General features: G+C 41.3%; 1 long non-coding RNA gene across 1 annotated transcript; it reads right to left on the reverse strand.

Annotated features, from left to right (window-relative positions):
- Positions 1-2,687: 2,687 nt before the first annotated feature.
- LOC123580390 lies at positions 2,688-20,799 on the reverse strand. Its single transcript, XR_006703279.1, has 3 exons — positions 20,695-20,799; positions 9,673-9,677; positions 2,688-2,697 (listed from the first exon to the last, which is right to left on the reverse strand). It is a non-coding gene; the product is annotated as an uncharacterized LOC123580390 (long non-coding RNA).
- Positions 20,800-21,692: the final 893 nt, after the last annotated feature.

A 21,692-nucleotide genomic window follows, 5' to 3' on the forward strand; every position in this document is an offset into this window, starting at 1 on the left:
GAGGTCCTCAGCTTCCTGAAGCTGGCATTTTCCCCTCTCCACAGAAGTTGCCTGTGAGTCACACACAGCACTTCTGTACCTGCCCCTAAGATCAAATAGAGTCCCAGAAATGCTCAGGCATTTGGAAAATTCATCTCAGAGCAAGGGGCTGGAGAATCATGTAGATATTCCCAGATTTTGTTAAGCAAGTCGTTTGAGAGAAAAAATAAGAGACATAATACAAGACTCCCCATTTGGCTGGCTACCACTTTATGAAACAAGAGATACCCCCAGTTGGTGACTGATGTATCTAGGTGATGGGTACATGGAAATTTCTTGTACTTTCTCCCAATCTATGTGTAATATGATTTTTTTCGTAAATAAAAAGTTGAGAGAGAGAAAGAGAATCAAAATAGGCTTATTCCAGAGAAAAGGGTCACCTAACTTTAGCAAGTGTTTCAAACAACTTAGCAAATTAACTTGCTGAGCCTTAATTTCTTCATCCATGATATGGGATTAAGAATACCTCTCTTGGGGCGCCTGGGTGGCGCAGTCGGTTAAGCGTCCGACTTCACCCAGGTCACGATCTCGCGGTCCGTGAGCTTGAGCCCCGCGTCAGGCTCTGGGCTGATGGCTCAGAGCCTGGAGCTTGTTTCCGATTCTGTGTCTCCCTCTCTCTCTGCCCCTCCCCGTTCATGCTCTGTCTCTCTCTGTCCCAAAAATAAATAAATAAACGTTGAAAAAAAAAAAAAAAGAATACCTCTCTTAGGGTGCCTGAGTGGCTCAGCCAGTTGAGCATCTGACTCTTGGTTTCGGCTCAGGTCATGATCTCACAGTTGGTGAGTCCAAGCCCCACGTCAGACTCTGCACTGACAGTACAGAGCCTGCTTGGGATTCTGTCTCTCTCTCTCTCTCTCTCTCCCCCTCTCTCTGCCCCTCCCCTGCTCAGGCTCTCTCTCTCCCTCAAAAATAAATTAATGAGGGGCGCCTGGGTGGCGCAGTCGGTTAAGCGTCCGACTTCAGCCAGGTCACGATCTCGCGGTCCGTGAGTTCGAGCCCCGCGTCGGGCTCTGGGCTGATGGCTCAGAGCCTGGAGCCTGTTTCTGATTCTGTGTCTCCCTCTTTCTCTGCCCCTCCCCCGTTCATGCTTTGTCTCTCTCTGTCCCAAAAATAAATAAACGTTGAAAAAAATAATAAATTAATGAACTTAAAAAAAAAACATCTCTCTCATAGAATAGGGTCTTAGCAAGGGTTTCCAAGGATAGCACCCTTATGTCCACAAAATAGATACCTGTTTGTAATGAGATGTTTGCCCTCTGGTTACTAAAGTAATCCTCAAAGTATTTCAAATCCCTAAGTAGAAAGTTTGTTGTTACAGGGGCTCCTAGGTGGCTCAGTTGCTTAAGGGTCTGACTTTGGCTTGGGTCATGACTTCACAGTTTGTGAGTTTGAGCCCTCCGTTGGGCTCTGTGCTGACAGTGTGGAGCCTGTTTGGGATTCTCTTTCTCCCTCTCTCTGTCCCTCCCTTGCTCGCTCTTTCTGTCTCTCAGAAATAAATTTTTTAAAAAATTTAAAAGAAAGTTTGCTGTTACAACTTGGTTATAATAAAGCACTTAGATTTGGCCGCAGTACTTTTTAAGATATAAATATATGATTAGCTTTTAGCTAAATATTTTAAGGGGCTGGGTGGATATTTTTTTTTGCCTGGGCAGCCTCTAGTTGCCTGCCTATTCTCTATGGATTCATAATGCCAACCAGACTGCCTCGTGGATCACTCCTTAGAAGACCCAGGGCTCCTCCCTGCTGACCCTGAAGAGTGAAGACCCGAAGTCCATCCTGGCAGTACAACCCAAGGCACCTGTGTTGCTACTGGAACCTGCTGAGTGCAGCATTCCTCCACTAACCAGAGAACAGAAGTGGGATCCCTGAGAACACCTCCGTCCTCCCTACCCCACCTCTGGCATACATGGATGGTTAGGAGTTGTGATCTTTATCACCTTCTTTGGCTGGGGATGAATTCATCCCTTCTTTCCCACTGAATCTTAGGATGAAAGGCACTTTGGAGGAAAAAGAACCTGATTCTAATTTCACTTTGGAACTAGAAATGTGTTTAAAATTTTTTTTAATGTTTATTTATTTTTGAGAGACAGACAGACAGAGTGAGCAGGGGAGGGGCAGAGACAGAGGGAGACACAGAATCCGAAGCAGGCTCCAGCCTCTAAGCTGTCAGCACACAGCCAGACACGGGGCTTGAACCCACAAACTATGAGATCATGACCTGAGCCAAAGTCAGACTTAACCAATGAGCTACCCAGGTGCCCCAGAAATATATATTTTTTAATGTTTATGTATTTATTTTTGAGAGAGAGAGAGCACAAGCGGGAGAGGGATGGAGAGAGAGGGAGACACAGAATCCAAAGCAGGCTCCAGGCTCTGAGTTGTCAGCACAGAGCCCAATGCAGATCCCAAACCCACAAACTATAAGATCATGACCTGGGCTGAAGTCGGACACTTAGACTGAGCCACCTAAGCACCCCTAGAAGAGTATTTCTTAATTCAGACTAGGGCAAATAAATTGGTAAAGAACTTGATGCCATTCTCAATCAATATGAGTTTTCTATCTCATTGATTTCCCATAGATCTTGTTTAGCATTTAGAATGTCCTGTTGTAGTATTTAGATATAGTGTATCATTTATTTTCCCTGTTTGTGTGTTCTTCTGAGATATGATAGATGATCAGTAAATGTTTATTAAATGGATGCAGGAGGATGCCTGGTGGCTCAGTGGGTTAAGTGTCTGACTCTTGATTTTAGCTCAGGTCATGATCTCATGGTTCATAAGATTGAGCCCCACGTTGGGCTCTGCGCTGACAGCACAGAACCTGCTTGCAATTTCCCCCTCCCTCTTTGCCCCTCCCCCCTCAAAATAAATAAATAAACATTAAGTGGATGGATGCATGCATGGATGGATGAAGGATGGGTATGTGGGTGAGTAAATGACTGCATGGGTCTATGGAGGGATGGTTAGAGTCCACTTTATGTATCTATCCCTCTAAGATTTCTGCATAGGATCTGTATTATGGGATGAATGTTTGTATATCACAAAATTCATATTTTGAAGCCCTAACCTCCAATGTGATGTATCTGGAGGTGGCACCTTTTGGGAAGTAATTGGGATTAGATTAGGAAGGTAGGATTCTCATGATAGAATTATTACCCTTTTAAGAAGAGGAAGAGTCACTGGGGCTTTCTCTCTCTTTCCATATGCATGTGTGATTTTTGCTTATTAATAAGAATAAAAGTGTAAGCAGGAGGGGTGCCTGGGTGGCTCAGTCAGTTAAGCATCTGACTTCTGCTCAGGTCATGATCTCACGGTTTGTGGATTGAGCCCCGCGTCAGGCTCTGTGCTAGCTTGGAGCCTGGAGCCTGCTTCAGATTCTGTGTCTCCCTCTTTCTCTGACCCTTCCCCGCTCACATTCTGTCTCTCTCTGTCTCTCAAAAATGAATAAACATTTTAAAAAGAAAACATAAGCAAGAATGCTACATGATTACAACAGCCAACATTTATGGAGTATATCCCACGTGCTAGGCATTATAATAAAAGCTTTTATGGGCATTATCTCATTTCCTCTCTTTCAGGATAGTCCTTAAGCAGGGCTGCTGTCAGCTCATGGGCACTGTCGCAGTTGGGCCAGTTTTTCAAACACGGAAAGACTACGGGACTGGCTGGTAACCAGGTGAGGTTTGAGCACCTGGTGCCTCCGTCCATCCACCACTCGGGCTCCAGGTAAGGCATCCAGAGGGGCTGCCCTGGTAACTGCCCCAGCATCCTGCTAGGGCAGCCACAGCTCCCACCCCATTCGTGAGCCCCAGACCCACGGAAAAATGACCATTGCCGACATGGCTTTGCGAGGGCCGTATTTACCTCCCACCATCTGGAACCCTCGAAAATTACGGCAGCTGCTTGGTGGAACAGCCTCCATAGCCTATAACACAGGTTATTTGATATTTTTTAAAAAATTTTTTTAACGTTTATTTATTTTTGAGACAGAGAGGGACAGAGCATGAATGGGGGAGGGGCAGAGAGAGAGAGGGAGACACAGAATCTGAAGCAGGTTCCAGGCTCTGAGCCATCAGTCCAGAGCCCGATGCGGGGCTCGAACTCACGGACCGCGAGATCATGACCTGAGCTGAAGTCGGACGCTTAACCGACTGAGCCACCCAGGCACCCCTTATTTGATATTTTGAATGTCACACCTACCTTTCTTTTCCTTTTCCTTTTCACTTTGCACCAACCACAGCAAGATGAAAGCAAATCCACCTAAAAGATTTGTTTAAATCTCCCCAGAGATCAGATGTTTTTCATTTTTACCTGCTATCTTGGAGACCTTGTGTGTATACACGCACAGTTATTACACAGTTGTGATCACAGCAAAGTTCATTTTTGCGTCTTGCTTCTTTTGAGTAACATTACCTCATAAGAATTTCCCCCAAATCATTACATCGGTCTTCAAACGTCCTGTTTTAATGATTTACTAGATCCTAGTTTGATTTAGAGCAGACACCTGTCTATGAAAATTATGTGTGGTAGGTGTCGGGGGAAGAGAGAGAGAAAGGAAAGACGATACAATGTCCTCTCTCCCTAGTCACTGCAGATTTTTCCCAACAGGTGTCAAGACAGCTAGACAAAGTATATTGTTCAAATTTCTCCTATGGGGCTGAATTGATAGCTCTGGAGGAGAAAGTGGAACTTTACAAACAGCTGTAATTACAAATTCGTCAAGATACCTGGCTCTTTGGTTCAGCATTACTTGTTTTATGACCTTTTTCTTGGGGAGCTCAATCCCCATGACACCCCAAAGCTTTTTGTCGAAGTCGTAAGACTACAATTAAAAGAGGGCAACTAGAACAAATCGTTAATTGTGAAAACATAGCCTATCCATTAAGTTCTAGAAAAATATCACTGATTTCTCAGGAACATCCCTTGACCTCAGAGTGATTAATTTGTTTATTTATAAGGACATTTATAAAAATTGGGCCCTTTTCCATGCCCTAAATCAATGCTCCGTAAACTTCCCCATGCCTTTTTGCAAGCTGGGAAAGTAATAAAGAAAAACAGGAAAGGGCTTGCTAACACTAGGTATCCCAAACACTTTCTTGTTGCTAAGGCTTTCGAATTCTTTTTTCGTGGGACACAGTATTACATGCTTAGCTTGCTGTAGGTAATTTAGCAACAGGATTTACCTAACAGAGCGGTTTTTACTTGATCTAATTTTAGATAATTACCTCTCTTTTCCGAGCTTGTTTCTACACTACTTCTGCGGTCCTGGTTTGTCACACACACATTTACCCTAGGATCTCCTGCTTGTAAGGCAGTAGATAGAACAGCTCAATTTCCTTCATCAAATTTCAAGCATGAACTATAAGTAAATGTGTAAAATTAGGAATTCCACACCGGTCATAAAAACCTACCCACAAACAGGTGGAGAACAGGAAACAAAAACAAAAACAAGCAAAACCTGAATCAGAATGCCTAAGTCAATAAAAGATTTCATGAAACCCGGCAAATGCTAACATTACTGACAGCTGGATATCGAATCTGAGTCATTACCCAAATAGGGCGCCCTACTTAATGTTCACCAAATACTGGAGATTTTCATTCAAAGGCAGTTTTCCTGGGACCAGGTTTGCTAATACCTTAAGAAAGTTGGTCTCTGGAAATAAGGCAGGAAGTCAGCTGTCTCCTCAGCAACTTCTCTCAGTTTTTGGAAAAACACTTTTTTTTCTCCTTATAGAACCTTTCATCTTTTTGTTCAAGCACATTTAAAAAAGCTTTACCTCACATACAGGGGTCTGTTTCCAAATATTCGTTACAGAGAACAGAGGGAAAACATCTTTTCTTCAAGGCTTCCTCTTGCCAGGTGCTGAGTATGTGCCTTCTGGGTGTTTCTAGTGGAAACTCGGCCAAACCACATACTGAAAACTGTCCCCAGAGGCTCCATAGCACTGGTTCTCTGAGCAGACACTATAATAGCTTCCCTACTTGTATCACAACTTTTTATCACAAAGTTTTTGTGAGGACAAAATGAATGAAGGTAGTTGGGGTAGAATGGGGTTGGGAGAGGGTACTTCAAACTCCTAAGAGCGATTACTTGTGTGGGGTAGGATGCTACCTTCTACTTTAGACTTTTTTTTAAGTTTGTTTATTTTGAGAGAGAGAGAGAGAGAGAGAGAGAGAGCAGGAGCAGGGAAGGGGCAGAGAGGGAAGGAGAGAGAGAATCCCTAGCAGGTTCCGTGCCATCAGTGTAGACCCTGACACAGGGCTCAATCCCACCAACCATGAGATCATGACCTGAGCTAAAACCAAAAGTCAGACATTTAACTGACTGAGCCCCCCAGGTGCCACTTTAGACATTTTTAACATTATGCATTACTTTTGAAACGATCAACTTTTCAATAATTACTTTTATTTTACACAGAGTGTGTCAAAGTGTCTTTGAGTCTGTACTATATTATATAAATAGGACAATTAGTAGCCTTCACTTCCCATTTAATGAGTCATTTCAAACCTAATGAAAAATGAAAAAAAATACCATCTGAAAAAAATCTCTTTTTTTATAAATAGACTTATTTTTAGAGCAGTTTTAGCTTATAGAAAAAATTAGCAGCAGTACCTACGGTTCCCATATATCTCCCTCTTCCCCATACATCCTTTCCCTGTTATTAACATCCTGCACAGGGTGGTACATTTCTTACAGTTGATGAGCCAGTGTTGATACATTAATATCAGATGAACTCTTTGGTTTACATTAGGTTCGCTCTTGGTGTACTTTCCGTGGGTTTTAACAAATGCATAATGACAGGTATCTATCATGACAGTATCATACAGAAGAGTTTCACGGCCCTAAAAGTCCCTAGGTTCCCACCTATTTATGCCTCCTTCCCTCCCACCAACAAACCCCTGGTAACCACTGACAGTAACCTTATCCAAGCTCCTCTGAGCTTTTTCTTCACTAGGCCTCAACGTTGGCCTAGGAAGACTTGAACAAACACTAACGTAATTGTTAAGGGCTCACAGCAGCAGCCCAAGGATGACCCCAGCCCCCTCAAGGTACCTGCCTGAGAAAGCACAAGGCTTCCCAGAGAATTGACTGTTCTAGCTGACACCTGAAGATAGGGCCTTTGTCCACCTGCCTTTGTGGGAAGGGTAGGAGCCTAACTTTTACAAACGCGAGTTAGCAAACACAACTGGGTTTTATATGGACCGACCCCCACCCCCATTCATGCTTTTTGTAAATTTTCACTTCCCTCCCCTCCCCTTCCCCCCTTAAAACACCAATCTCCTCCGCATAGATCAGGGTTAAGTTCAGTCCACTCCACTGGATTCATTTCCCTATTGCAATTCTTTGAAATCTGTCCTTACCATGCTAGCTAGCATCCAGCCTTGTTTATCTTCGATATGTATAGTATGCCATGCTTGGCACCGCATGGTTTCATACCACATTGTGACCCTGGCCACACTGATTAAAACGTTATCAGGGGCCTGGTCCAACAGCAGCAAGTAGCTTTGGAAGTGGCCTTTACCCACCAAGATAATAGGGATCTTTAGTTTGTTCTACCAAGAAAAATACTCCCTTCTTTTGAAAAACATTCCTTCAGACCATATGGCACATATTTGGCAAGCCTTGTGACCAACAGCAATTAGTCTATGGGTGGGTTCCAAAACCATGTTGGACCAATCACAGTCTTTATCCTGAAATATTTTAATTCAGAACCAGTGAGTCTAGATTCGTTGCCTCTCTGATGATGGAAACGTGGATCTCTGGAGCTGTCAGTTATCACATTCCCTGCCCTGTGCAAGTAAACTCTTTGAAAGAGAGATGAAGCTCTTCAAGTAGAAGCAAGAGTCAAGGTGGTCTTCTAGGCCCTGATTCCCACTGTTCCTGAGACCCCTGTCTTTCCTGTAGATGTACAGTTATATCCCCTTTTAACTTAAACTCTTTTTTTCTTAATGTTGAGAGAGAGAGAGAGAGAGAGAGAGACAGAGTGCAAGTGGGGGAGGAGCACAGAGAGAGGGAGACAGAATCTGAAGTAGCTCTAGGCTCTGAGCCATCAGCACAGAGCCCAATGCAGGGCTTGAGCCCATGAACTGTGATATCATGACCTGAGCCAAAATCAGACATTTAACCAACTGAGCCACCCAGGAACCCCTTAACTTAAACTCTTCTTGACTTGGGTTTGTGTTATCAGCTGAATTCTGATCCACCCAAATTTCCACCCCAAATTCACGTGCCAAAGCCCAAATACCCAGATTTCAGAATGTAACCTTATTTGGAAATAGGGTTATTGCAGATGTAATTAGTTAAAATGACATCATTAGGGTAGGCCCTAATCAAATATGACTGGCATCCCTATGAAAGTGTTCTTATAAAAATTCAATCTGTGATTGAATTTACAGAGAGAATACCATGTGAACATGAAAACAGCCAACTATAAGGCTGGGAGAAAGGCCTGGAACAGATCCTTCCCTGTCAGAGCTCAGAAGGATACGACCCTATCTTATCCAGGACTTCTAGACTCCAGAACTGTGAGATAATGCATTTTTGTTATTTAAACAACCCAGTTTGTAGTGCTTTGTGATGGCAGCCCTAGAAAATTAATAGAGTTTGTTATGTGCAACCAAACTTCTGATTACCATGAGCACCCTCTCATGGACAATGAGGAATAAATCAATTCAGCTTTCTCTTAGGGATCTGGAATGACAAGGCTCAATGAATTGGTTGATCAATAGTGGCAGGAGCACTAGATATGGAGACACGGATAATTATTCACAGGGACAGGACCCTAACCTAGGGGACAACAGACTCTCAACGTTTGTGTCTTCTAAGTTACTATCAGATGATTTGAGTACTGTTGTGATTTCCTTTCAAGCCAGCTATCTTTGATATTGAAACACTTTCCCTCATTCTTATTGTATTCCCTATTTCCTGAGCTACTTTCAATACTTTTTTATGTTCATTTTTGAGAAACAGAGAGAGAGACAGACAGACAAACAGAGTGTGAGTGGGGGAGGGGCAGAGAGAAAGGGAGACACCGAATCTGAAGCAGGCTCCAGGCTCTGAGCTGTCAGCACAGAGCCCAACATGGGGCTCAAACTCACAGACTGTGAGATCGTGACCTGTCAGACACCCAACTGATCGAGCCACCCAGGCACCCTCTGATCTACTCTGAATATGCCTTTGTTCCCTGTAACCTGAAAGATCTTGAATCTGTGCAACCAATAATATGTTTTTCTGGTTGAAAATTTTATTGAGATAGTGGTAGTAACTCACTTGTAAGAAATAAGACAGAGAGATCCAGTATACACTTTACCCAGGTTTAGAGGTAATATTTTGCAAAACTAGAGTACAATATCAGCACCAGGATATTGACATAGATACAACCCATCCATATTATTCAGTTTTGTCTTAGTTATGCTCCTGTGGGTGTTTAGTTCTACTCAATTTTATCACCGGTGTGTGTGCATATATCACCACAGTCAAGATCTTCAATGACAAGTTTTATGTTTGTTTGTTTGTTTATGTATTTATTTGAGAGAGAGACAGAGTAAACACAAGTGGGGGAGGGACAGAAAGAGAGGGACAAAGAAAATCCCAAGCAGCCTCCATGATCAGCATGGAGCCCAACACAGGACTCGATCTCACAACTGTGAAATCATGACCTGAGCTGAAATCAAGAGTTGGACGCTTAACCATTGAGGCACCCAGGTGCCCCGCAACAGATAGTTTTGAGGTCTTCTAGAAGTAAGGATAGAAACAAATAGTTTCCTGATAAAGCCCAGTTTAACATAAAACCCAGTAAAACAGATCACCCATATCCCAAGTGGCCCATTTGCTTCCTGTACTTCTCTTATAACACTATTACACTTTTTAAAATAGTTGCTCATTCAGTTGTGTGCAATTCCCACTAACTTCCATTATATACAAAGGCAAGAACTCTTACCTTGTCTGGCTTGGTTATCATTGTATTCCAAATTCCCAGAGGCAGCCACTTTCAACTTTCCTAATTATTTTATCTGGTATATATGCCCAAGTTTCTAAACAGTATGTTTATAATAAATTAAATCTTTTTATCACGAGATGACATCAATTGGCTCCTGTTATGATCAATGAGTATTATTCTTCCTTATATCATCACAAACACATACATTTCACAACCCTCCCAGAATAACAGTTTGACATTACTGAAATTAATAGATGAACTTTACATTAGGATAAAATAAGTATTCCTTCATGTTGAACCACGTAGAATACTGTAATAAATTCCTTTACTACAGAACTGATTGCTCTAGAGTTAACAACAAAATTATATTTCCATTTGTTTAGTTTTCCATGTACCTATATTAATTTTTCTTCCAAACTCTATTGGTCATACATATAGAAATCAGTTGAGTTTCTCCTTCTTCTCCCCCTCCTCCTCACCCTCCCCCTTCTTCTTCTTCCCCTCCTCCTCCTCCTCCTCCTCCTCCACTTCTTCCTCCTCCTCCTTCTTCTTTTTAGTGAGAGAGAGAGAGAGAGAGCAAGAGCACAGGATGGGCAGCAGGAGAGGGAGAGAATCTTAAGTAGGCTCCACGCTGGGCATGAGATCTCATGACTGTGAGATCATGATCTGAGCCGAAATCAAGAATTGGATGCTTAACTGACGGAGCCACCCAGGCGCCCCTCAAGTACCAAATTTATCTTTCCAAGAGGTCTAAATCATCCAAACCACTTTCTATTCCTGGCTTTTGTTCCAAACTCTGGAAATTCTCACTTCCCTTAACTTCCGTAACCTTGTCCTCTTCTGGTTTGCTATTTGATCTAGCTATTCCTGTTTGGTCTCCCTCATCTTTTATCCACATATCCCTTCAATTTCAGCTTTCCTCACAGTCGTAGGCTTCTTTATTATCCTAGGCTCCTGAGAGAAATAGGCCATTACTAACAAAGGCTGGAAATAAGAAAAGCTTCAAAATACAGAAGTATTTTTCTCTCTCTTATAAATGAAGTCCAGGGGAAGCAGATCCAGTGCCAATACGGCCATTCCAAATGTCATCAAGGACCCAAGCTTTTGTCTTTCTGCTCTGCAATCGCAGAACTGCTGCTGGTGCTCTAGGCATCATCTCTGCTTTTCAGGAAGAAGATAAGAGGAAGGAGTGAGGGAGGCGCACCAGGGTGGCTCAGTCAGTTAAGCATCTGACTTTGGGTTAGCTCCTGATCTCACAGTTTGTGGGTTTGAGCCCTTCGCCAGGCTCTCCGCTCTCAGTGCAGAGCCTGCTTCAGATCCCGTCCCTTCCCTTGCTTCCACATGCTCTCTCTCTTTCTACTCCAAAAATAAATAAACATTAAAAAAATTCTTTTAAAAGAGGAAGGAGTGAGGGGAGGAAAAAAGGTACTAGCAAGTGTCTGCCCACCTTCTTTTTTTTTTTTAATTTTTTTTAACGTTTAATTTTTGAGACAGAGAGAGACAGAGCATGAACAGGGGAGGGGCAGAGAGAGGGAGACACAGAGTCTGAAACAGGCTCCAGTCTCTGAGCGGTCAGCACAGAGCCCGACGCGGGGCTTGAACTCATGGACCGCGAGATCATGACCTGAGCTGAAGTCGGACGCTCAACCAACTGAGCCACCCAGGAGCCCCCCACCTTCTTAAGGAGCTCTTGATGAGTTCCCATCCAACTTTGGGACTCACAGAAAATTGAGTCACATGGCCACACCTAGCTATAAAGAAGCTTAGGAAATAAAGCCTTTTAGCTAGACATAGTGTTACCTGCATATAATTAGTGTCTTTTACTAAGGAAGAGAAATAGACTGGTTATTTGCTGGGCAAGTAGCAGTCTCTGCCATGATTATTATAGCTCACACCCTTGGTTTTGACTTTCTGGTCCAGCATCTGTACCCCTTCCTTTGGTGACAGCACCTCAGTTTTCCCTCCCCATTGCCTGAAGTCTTGGGGGGACTCTCAGTCCAGATGCCACTATGTTCTCTTGGTCAAAAAGTAAATGCTTGACTTAGATGGGCTGATCACATCCTCTTTCTCTGTAACTTGACTCTTAGACCCATGGAGTAGTTCGGACTCCTATAAGTGTTTTCTTTTAATTCTTTGAGCTGCCTGAATCCTAAGTCAGAATCACTTTCTGCTGCTTGCAACCAAAACATCCTACATGCTACCACTTGGCCTCTCCCGCCTCCGCTCTGAAGGCCTCTGCACTGCCCAACTCCAGAAGGTGCCATTTGTACTGCATCCTTTTGAGCTATGAATGGTGCCTTGACATTGTGCAAGAAATGGCCCTATCATGCCAATTTGTTCTCTACCCCACTTCTAGAGTTAGCTGTCTGAAGAAAGCTATGTCTGTGTGTATCAACATGCCACCTCATTCCTTGAAAATCTTCAATGGCTCTCCATTACAATAAAGAATAAAAGCCAAACTGACTTCAATGCTCTTCATAATCTGGCTCCCGTTAGTTTTCTCAGCATTACCGTCCACTATACCTTTCTCCTTTTCACACCATCTTGCACCCACAGCTGGACATACTGGACAAGCCGTATTTTAATACATCCTGTGTTCTTCAGCCCCATACCTGGTCCAGTGTGGGACCAGTCTCTTCCCCCTTTTTCCCAATATTCCAGCAGTCAACATCCTAATCACCATTGAAGGCCTTGCTGACATTCTACTGTCATTGACTTCCTAGATTCTGGTCAGAATGTATCACTTCATCTTCCACTGGCCATTATACTTTGTGCCCCTGATTACTGTACTTCCCACCTCTTATCTGTAATGATAGTTTTAATCAGAAGTCTCCTTCCTCCATTTTTATCATAAGCCCTTAGAAGACAATGACTATCCTGTCCACTTGGTGTGTCCCATAGCTTCCCAGCAAAGTTCCTCACTTAGTTCATGTTTTCCACTCAACAGAATGGAAACCTTTAAAATTGGATGGAAAGCGGTTCAGGGAGCTGGACAGAGTCACTTTGGGGAATCGTAGATAAGTGATTCTTCTGAGCTGGCTTTGTCCTCTTCTGTTGCCCACCATACAAGGCTCTCTCTTAGGTTCTGTGCCCTCAGCTCCACTGGAGACTCTGGGTCTCTATTCAGCTTTATTATGCCAGTGCAACCAACAAGAAAATCTTCATCTTCATGCAAATTTCCTTTACTTTATTACTGAAGAACAAGATGCAAAGAATCTGAAAGAATGAATTCATTAAATGAATAAATACATTAGAGAAGGACATTCTCTCTAAAAACAGGTGTTTTTCTTCAAATATTAAATGATCTATCACTATTCTTGTAACTATTTTCTGAGAGACACAGGATATGTGTGATTTTAGTAATGTCTTGGACAATAATATCTTAAATTTTAGTAAAGGGAAAAGTATAATAATGTATACATAAAAGAGAGGCACATTATTATTCAATTACTTATTTTCTCATCAAAACATGTCAGGCCGTACCCAGAATAAAATAAGGATAGAATTTAAGGGCAATCATCAAGGAGTCTAATTCTCTTACTTGGAAATTCTGAATACTTAAATGTGGGATATATTAATAACTACAGTATTTTATTTTAGTGACTTGTTCCCTCCCTGGTAGAACATTTGTCCCTGTAACTTCTGTGAACTTCTATTGCTTTTAACCTAACATGGTGACTCACTTTCCTGTACCAAATCACATACTGTAACTTCCTAATAAAAGATAATGGTCTTTTATCTGTTATGATCCCTTTGAAACATTCTCATTCTTGATTCTCCTGAAGAAGAATTCCTTAATGATGGTAGGAAGGAAGGAGACAATGAAAGAAGAGAGGGAAAGAAGAAGGGAGGGAGGAAAAAGAGAAAAGAAGAGCCTTCTGCTTTTTCTGCTGTTACTCATCACTGAACCCGATTCAGAAGCAAGCTTCTCAAAAAACCTAAACAGTGACTCAACCCTTCAGCTATTTCTTTTTCTTTTTTTAAAATACCTTTGCAGGTCTCTTTAATATCTGATTTAATGGAAAGCTCAATTCTCTTACCTGCTTCTGCATTCCATCTGTTGTGGTATCTATGCTTTTATTATTATTATTGAAGTATAGTTGACACACCATCTTACATTAGTTTCAGGTGTACAATACAGTGACTCGACAACTCTGTGGGTTGTCACAGCACAAACTCACCACAAATGTAGCTGCCATCTGTCACACACAGCACTGTTACGATACCGTTGACCATATTCCCTGTGCTGTGCCCCTTTCAGCTTTTTCTCAAGACTGACTCTTTAATTCATTCTTCTCTTTCCTGTGGGAGTTATTAATACCATACACAACACCTCTTGTTCCTCTAAGATGTTCCGCTAGGCAGACCTCCGGCCACTCGTCATTGTGCTGATCCTCCAAAACCTTCTCTGCCCCCAGATCTAAATTTCTCATCCTAGTGGTCCTGGTTTTCCTCCTCCTTGGACTGTGTCCTCTGTGCCCTGTTCACACACACCCTGCTGGTCCCTCCCAATCACCAAGTCCTCTAAAAACCTTCCCCAGATACTCTGTCACAACTTCTCAGCTCCCGAATAATGAGTAATTTGTCACACTGAATTATTATAATTCTCTTGTCTGGCTTCCTCATTGAACAGGGAACTCCTCAGGAATAAGAACCTTTGAAATCCCCCCTCGGTGGGGACTTGGTGAAAACCCTTTGTTTTCACTTTCTACACAGGAAAATCTTCCTCTTAAGCTGAGACACAGATTCAGTGAGGCTCTTTCTCAAAAGGCCTCTCCTGGCCTTGCATGGCCTGTGACATGAGCTCTGGACACTCATATGGTGTGGATGGTTCTTAACCTGTTCCTCCTACCCTCATCCCCAGCTCACTCTCCTGTCTCCAGAAGCTATTCACCATATGTTCCCCTCCAGACCTCATCTCTTTTCTTCTGTCATGTGGTCACTCTTTGTTTCTGGATATTCTAACACTTCACATTCATTCAGTAGTAAAAACAAAAATAATCCAATCTGAGAACTGTTTGAGTATTACTAGACCATCAAATCCAACTTTGTACTTCCTCTAAGGTTCTTTTCCCAAGTATGACACTACCTTCTCTATTCAGTGTTATTCAAGTCACAATTCTTTCTTTTGGTGTCGTGTATACTCCTCCAGACTTCTGTTAAGGAAAGAATGGAAGATCTTCATTCCTGTCAAACTCATCTGTCCTCAATTCCTTCAGAACACCTGCTCTTATAAAATGACAACATGGTGAATTTATCCATCTCTCATCTCCCCCCAAAAGGGTCCTAAGATTTAACTTTAAAGCACACAGATAATATAATATGTAAAAACTTCAATAGTTACAGACAAATTTAAAATGCCCCATTTCCAATCTTCACAATTGTCACCAGGCTGGTGTGAACCCCTCAAGGTATTTCCTATACATGCACATATATGTTTCGGTAGCTGTGGAAATTTGTAACATTTTGGCTTTTGTTGGAGTTATGCAACTATTCATGGGAGTCAAGGCCAAACCCTAAGAAATTACAACATGTCTGTTCTAGCCTTTTGTAATACCCTTGCCCTGAGTGGTGGTACAGCTCTCAAGGCAGCCATAACTGCCAAACTAAAGCATAATGCCCGATAATAACTGTGGATTTTTGAGAAACAAACTGGCCTATAGGATGCCTATAGTCTCACTTCCTGCTGGGATCCATGGCAGACAGAAATGAGGGAGGCTGGACCCCCTCAGGGAGTGGGTGGAAGTATTGGTTGCCATGGTCCAGGAGGGGTCTGCTCTCAGGACAAGAACCTTCTCTTGTTGGAACCTCAGGCTCCTGCATAGAGGTGGCAAATAATGAGCAAGCATGCCAAATGCCTACCTGAAACTTGGTTTAAATTTTCCTTCTTGGTTTGTGAATAAAACCATTGAACAATTTTTTCTAGCATAACTTTGGTTAGTGTCCTCAAGCAAAATCAAAGGATCCAAGTGCTATTGGAACTCCTGGTTTCCCCCTTTTTTCAAAATTTATTTTTATTTTTTAATTCACATTCAAGTTAGTTAGCATACAGTGCAATAATGATTTCAGGAGCAGAATCCAGTGATCCATCCCCTACATATAACACCCAGTGCTCATCTCAACAAGTGCCCCTTGCCCATTTAGCTATCCGCCCACCCACAACCCCTCCAGCAACCCTCACTTGGGAACTCCTGGTTTCCTAATGCTTAATCATTGATGAGAATTCTCATCTGTTTGTAAGACAAACTAGAATTGATGAGAAAGAGAAGCAAATACCTCATCTATGGTATTGCATCAGTACCCCTACATTTTCCATTTCATAAGGAATTCTGGCTACATACCAGGAAGTGGAATCTGTCCGTTAATGGATGCTAATGGGACACCTAATGGTGCCACAGAAGGCCGGGACACTTTGTGCTGTGGCCCATGGAAAAGCACAAGATTTATGGAGCGAAGATAGCACTGCCAGTTCTTTCGTAAGGAAAAGAAATATCTTATCAAAAGATAGTTTTTTTCTAACAACTCATTGAAGCTTCTTTACCTCCAAAAGGCTGAGCCAATAGGAAATAATGGCAGACATCACTCAAGTTTTCCTATAACAATTTTTATGTACGTATATACTACCTATCTAAAGAAAGTCTCTTCATAAGTGAACAAATGTTCATTATTTTTAAACCTAGAAATACTCCACAATCAAGAGGGAAGATATCACCTGTATTTGCCTGCATGGAAATAACCCACTGTAAAAATGGTACCTGTGTCTTTTCTTTATTTTTTTTAAGGTTTATTTATTTTTGAGAAAGAAAAAGACAGACAGAGCACGAGTTGGGGAGGGGCAGAGAGAGAGGGAGACACAGAATCCGAAGTAGGCTCCAGGTTCTGAACTGTCAGCACAGAGCCCGACTCAGGGCTTGAACTCACAGACTGTGAGATAATGACTTGAGCTGAAGTCGGACGCTTAACTGACTGAGCCACCCAGGTGCCCCTATTTTTTTCTTGCGAGAGAGTGGGGGAGGGGCAGAGAGAGAATCTTTTTTTTAATGTTCATTTATTTATTTTGAGAGAGAGAGATTACACGTGTGTGCATGAACCGGGGAGGGGAGAGAGAGAGGGAGACAGAGAATCCCAAGCAGGCTCTGTGCTGTCAGCACAAAGCCCAACTAACGGGTCAATCTCACAAACTATGAGATCATGACTTGAGCCGGTATCAAGTCAGAGGCTTAATTGACTGAGCCATCCAGGTGCCCCTTTTCATTCTTTTTTCTGTGTTTATACATATTTTTAAATTTTTAAACATTTCTATGAGTTTTAACACATACATGGATTTATGTTACACTCACCAAAATCAGGATACGCACAGTTCTATCACCCCCAAAATTCCTCTTGTTATCCCTTCATGGTCGTATCTCCCGTTACCCCTAACCCTTGGCACTAGCAAGCACTTCTCTCTCACATAGGATTTGGGGTTTTGAAATTTTACATAAATAGAGTCACGGAGTGTGTAATCTTTGAGATTGGCTTTTTTCAATCAGCATGTATGAGATTCATCCAAGATGTTTTGTGTGTCACTAGCTCATTACTTTCTACTGCTGAGTATTCCACTGTATGAATGTACCGTGGTTTGTTTATACATTTCCAGGTTGAAAGACATTTGGGTTGTCTCCAATTCTGGTAACTGTGAATGGAGCTGCTATAAGTATTTGTGTACAAGTAAAGTTTAAGTACCTAGGAGTAACATTACTGGGTTATATGGTAAGTGTATGTTTACTTTGTAAGAAACTGTCGAACTGTTTTCCAGAGTGGCTGTATCATGTTACGTTCTCAACAGCAATATATGAGAGTTCCAGGTGCCCTACATCTTTGTCGGACTTCTTATTGTCACCGTATTTAATTTTAGTTATTCTAATAGGTGCATAGTGATATTTCAGCATGGTTTTAATTTGCATATTCTTATTGGCTAATGATGTTAAACATACATACTTATTTGCTGTCCACATATCCTCCTTAGATAAAGTGTCTGTGTTTCACCATTTTTAAATTGTTTTTTTTCTTATTGTTGAGTTTTGAGAGCACTTTACATATTGAAATATTTATATATTATTGACTAGGTGATTTACAAATATTTTCTCCCCATCTGTAGTTTATCTTTGTATTCCTGTGACAGCGTGTATATATATTTTTTAATAAAACTGAAATCAGGGGCGTCTGGGTGGCTTAGTCGGTTGAGCATTTGACTCTTGATCTTGGCTCAGGTCATGATCTCATGGGTTCATGAGTTTGAACCCCACGTTGGGCTCTGTGCTGACAGTGTGGAGCCTGCTTGGGATTCTCTCTCTCTCCCCCCCTCTGCCCCTCCCCCTCTAAAAAATAAATAATAAATAAACATTTAAAAAAATTTTTAAGAAACCCTTAAATGTGCATGCTATTTTATAATGTACTTTTTGCATTTAAATTTTTTTTAACGTTGTTTTATTTATTTTTGAGACAGGGAGAAACAGAACATGAACAGAGGAGGGTCAGAGAGAGGGAGACACAGAATCCAAAACAGGCTCCAGGCTCTGAGCTGTCAGCACAGAGCCCGACGTGGGGCTTGAACCCATGGACCGCGAGATCATGACCTGAGCCAAAGTTGGCTGCTTAACCAACTAATAGTTAAACAACTATTTAACAAACTCATCTGTTGAACATTGAAGTTGTTTTCTATTTTTTACTGTTAAAAACATTACACTAGGGAATATCCTTAAAGTTCAGTCTTTTCCCACATTCAACATATTTCCCTAGAACAGATCCCGAGAAATGGAATTATTCTTTCTGATTATATACACTTCCTAGGCTTTGAAAAAAAAAATACACAATGCTGAATTTTCCTCCAGAAAGGCTATTTAACTCCTGTTGTTAAGGTATGGAATAAGACCAGGTGCTATTGTTGCTTTTTAGCTTTGCTTCCTTGGTAGCTTTTTTAAAATTTAATTTATCTTTTAAATTTACATCCAAGTTAGTTAGCATATAGTGCAACAATGATTTCAGGAGTAGATTCCTTAGTGCCCCTTACCCATTCAGCCCATCCCCCCTCCCACAACCCCTCCAGCAACCCTCTGTTCTCTATATTTGTCTTTTATGTTTTGTCCCCCTCCCTGTTTTTATGTTATTTTTGCTTCCTTTCCCTTATGTTCATCTGTTTTGTTCTTAAAGTCCTCATATGAGTGAAGTCATTTGATATTTGTCTTTCTCTGACTAATTTTGCTTAGCATAATACCCTCTAGTTCCATCCATGTAGTTGTAAATGGCCAGATTTCATTCTTTTTGATTGCCGAGTAGTATATATGTATATATACATACATACCACATCTTCTTTATCCATTCATCCACCAATGGACATTTGGGCTCTTTCCATACTTTGGCTATTGTTGATGATAGTGCTGCTATAAACATTGGGGTGCATGTGCCCCTTGGTAACAGCACACCTGTATCCCTTGGATAAATACCTAGTAGTGCAATTGCTGGGTCGTAGGGTAGTTCATTTTTAATTTTTTTGAGGAACCTCTATATGTTATCCAGAGTGGCTGCACTCTGATACTTGCATTCCCAAGTATCTCACTGATTTTTAAAAATACGCCATTCTTTCATTACAAATAAGGCTGAATATTTATTTACATCCTTTTTTCCATTTGCATATCTTTTTGTGTATGTAAATTGTCTCTTCATGTCCTTTGTGCATTTTTATACGGGGGAGGTTCATCTTTTTCCTAGTATTCTATAATAACTCTTTTATGGCAAATGTTTTCCCCCAGAATTTCATTTCAATGTACCTTAATTGTGCAAAGCCCCTTTGTGGCCTTGTTGGAATCCTTGTGAGTGAAGGATCCACCAGTGTGAGGGTTGCCAGATTTAGCAAATAAAAATAAACAAATAATTTTTAATAATTATGCCCCAAATAGACTTGGGATGTACTTATACTAAACAATTATTCTTCATTTATCTGAGGATGTAAATGTAATTGGGTATGCTGTATCCCATCTGGCAACCCAGCCAGGGGTCACCACTATAGTACAGCAATGGCTGCATTGAGTGTTCGGTTCTAAACTCAGCGCATTTGGCAAAAATTGTGTACAGCCAAAGGTGCCTTCAAAAGTCCTTTAAGAAGCTTTCCAAAATCAAAGGAAGCGTCTTGGACATGGAAGTGTTAAGCTGTCTCTGAGGGATGTATGTCAGGACTTACTCATTAGACTGGCAGCAGAGGGACAGAAGGAAGTATAGTGGGAGAGGCACGTGTGGATGTGTTCACATTTACATGCTAATGATAACTGTTAATGTGTGTGCATCTCTTTGGCTGTGCTTTAGGAAAACAGTAAGTGATTCAGTGGAAACATACCTCCTTGCTAATATTTGAATAGTATAGATTGGATAATGAATTCTTTTAGAAGCATTATATTTTGTGTACTCTGTTACTTTGTTTCATTTTTAATTGAACATTAAGGAAACGCAGTATTTTAATTGTAACTCTGCCACTATCTGCCAATATCTTTAGGCCTGTTGCCGTTTTTGTTGCCAAGAAAGACAGGGATTACATTTTTTTCTTTCTGATGGTATTGGTGTATTCTTGGTTATCAAGACATTCATAATTTTGGGACTTTGAAATAGGAAATATTCATGGTGTGTAAAGAAGCATGGCCCATAACTATGTATAGATAGATGTATAGATGTATAGATACACATGGGACCTAGAAGTCAAACTGTAAACTGCTTGTGATTATGGATGACTTTGTTCTTTGCTTCTTGTGTTTTTCAGTTTCCTTTTATGCACATGTTAACTTTAAAAAAAAAAATTAACAAAAAAAAAAAAAAGAAAGAAAGAAAGAAAGAAAGAAAGAAAGAAAGAAAGAAGCTTTCCAAAATCAGTATTCATGGGGTTCTATCTTCTACCTTATATAGTAATACTTAGGCTCAGTGAAGCTGAGAACTTCTCAGGAACAGAAAGAAAGTCCTTGGGCAGATGGTTGGTCATTTAAACCACTTCACTCTGTGTAACTAAGAATGGGAGGAAAAAGGTGAGGAAGCTAACGTGCTCCTGATTGCCTACAACCTTTTTCTGTTTTCTATGTTTCTAAAATGTTGAAACAACTATTTATTGGTAGTTGTAATTCAACAAGATACAGTAGCAAAGTTCATCTCACATGGTTATTATGTTCTAAAGTTAGCTCTCAAGGAAAACATGACCAGGCTGTGACTCCACTGAATTATTTTTATACAGTTACCCTTCAGTCCATGTTCCCCAACTCTCCCAGTCCAAATTGTATTTTCAATAAACATTCTGACCCCAAACTACTCAAATATTTTTCTTCTGGGGGAACATGTATATTTTGGCCCATTCAGCAGCTACTGAACAGTAATCATGGCGATGGGCCTTGTATCGCTAGTTATGCAATCATGTGCTGTTTCAGGCATCCTTTGTCTTTATTTCTTTTATGGATGTTTTTCTAAAAACTTTGCCCAACATTATATTATAGTGAAATATATGTATTGATGCTCAAAAGTTTCAAATCAATCATTATCCAGGAGTCCAAAGCAAAATGTATAGAAAGATGTATTCATTTTGGGGCGGGTGGCTCACTTGGTTGAGCATCCGACTCTTGATTTTGGCTCAGGTCACAATTCCAGGGTTGTGGGATCAAGCCCCGCATTGGATTCCATACTAATTGTGGAGTCTGCTTG

Source organism: Leopardus geoffroyi, chromosome A1 (genome assembly GCF_018350155.1).
Source record: "Leopardus geoffroyi isolate Oge1 chromosome A1, O.geoffroyi_Oge1_pat1.0, whole genome shotgun sequence".
NCBI classification, from domain to species: Eukaryota; Metazoa; Chordata; class Mammalia; order Carnivora; family Felidae; genus Leopardus; species Leopardus geoffroyi.